Consider the following 2,148-nt stretch of genomic DNA (forward strand, 5'->3'; position numbering starts at 1 on the left):
ATAATATGGTAATACAAGGTTTAATACGAAAAGATATTTAAATGAAAATCCATCCAAACTCCGTTTCACTATGACCATCAATAAATATCGAGGAAAATCATTGGAAGTTGTTAGGCAAATCCTGCTTTTTCACATGATCAACACTATTTCGTAGTAATTCTTACTTAAATAGCAATTATATAGATCAGTCGTTCTCAACCGGGATCTATATAACCCTTGGGGGTCCATATAAGATTTTGTTGTTAAAATTTATGTGAAATAAACAAGTTGTACTTCCACAACAAACGAAATATTTTAACAGTCTTTTGATACATTTCCTAATACTATCTAATTATAAAATTATAACAGGATTTTTTAAAACATTGAATAGCTGTGAGGGTCCTCTAGAGTAAGATAGGAATCAAAGGAGTCCATAAGTGAAAAATGATTAAGAGACACTGATATAGAAGGATCCCAATTCTTTATATAGTTTGTAATGCATGACAAAATCAACACGTTACTGCATAGTGTTAGTTTAAATAAGATAACCTGAATATCACTGTGTATCTCGGTTAGTATATAGATTAATAAATTTAGATACATATATATATATACAATAGATTTATTTATTATGTACGGAAATATATCTAAGTATTAGTGCAGCTACAAATTTATTTCTTTTATTGCTTCAACTATCAACTATATACACAAGTAAAACCACTTGAGCGTAAATTCCCACTTATTTTCGTCCTTGACAAAGAAACATCTGTCTTTCCACTAAATACAAGTTTTCCTATATTTGTGTGTTCACCAATTTCTCACTGTGACTTTCATGGGAATTTTAATAACAAAATTTTTTATAGAAAAACATTTTATCTGCAGAAGTTTTTCCATAGAAGATGCTATATTTTTTTAAAACATTGTTATCGGCTCATACTTGGAAACAGTAATATTTCTAAATTGCAAAAGTTCTTTTAATATGATTCTAGCAGAGCCAATCGGTGTGTGTATAATAATTTTTCAAATAGCTTCAGTTTCACAGTTCCCGCCCATCAAATTCTCTCACAATGTATTGATTAACGCAGGGTTACAGAAAAATAAAACACTTATCCGAGGTGTTGGACACTGGGTTCGAAATCGAAATGATGCTATTGGAAAGTGATCGTAGTTACCATTAATTATGCCTTCACCTACATATATACAAATATATAACTATTTGGTTTTAAAGATGACTGCTGGTATGAATGAGAATCATTAGAAGCAGAAATTTTATGCAAGTTTAATTGCATAGTATTCTGAAGACAAAACTTTAAATAATACATTGGAAAAACTTCATTGAAGAAGTTTGATTAATTGATGTCTGCAACATGACATGTTAAAATAATGTTGCACATAATACACGCTCATATATGGGCACACGTTCTTAATATCAGTTGAGATTGTACAGACATTCTCATTTATCATACATCACTTATTCGTAGAATACATAACAAATTATCTGCACAGTTCTATATTTAAGAGATGAGGAATTATGTACATTATTTACATTTGATGGATATTTGTTCTCATCTTGTTTGTTTTTAATCTTCATCAGGTGTCTAGGGGAAATTTCGAACCTGGGTTCTCGTTCCTAAAGTATATTTCGCTATTATTATTATTATTACTACTACTACTACTACTACTACTACTACTACTACTACTACTACTACTACTACTACTACTACTACTACTACTATTATTATTATTATTATTATTGTTATTATCATTGAGTGAGAGAGCAGTGCATGCCATCAAAGTGACACTGGGGTAAAATATACGAAGCCCAGTATACTCATCATGACTATCTGTCTGATAAGGGTACACTAGACATATGCATCACAACCATATGTACGCGAAATGATCTCATATCAAGATAAACAGCACATGACCTTGCAAGTTGGGCCCAGTTAAAATTTTCTTCTGGTCGAGTAGCCCATCCCGCTCAAAAAGTCCCTGAATAAGGATTATTTGAAGACGTTGAACGAATCACCAATGTTTCCAAAGATAAATTATCCAAACCTCTATGAATTCCTTTCAACACATGGCTATGATGCTCCCCCACTACTGCTGCTCGTGATCAGAGATGCACATATCGTCAGCCACCGGTTAAGACATACTCAACTGGTTAAG

The sequence above is a fragment of the Octopus sinensis genome, linkage group LG1, assembly GCF_006345805.1.
Source record: "Octopus sinensis linkage group LG1, ASM634580v1, whole genome shotgun sequence".
Lineage (NCBI taxonomy): Eukaryota > Metazoa > Mollusca > Cephalopoda > Octopoda > Octopodidae > Octopus > Octopus sinensis.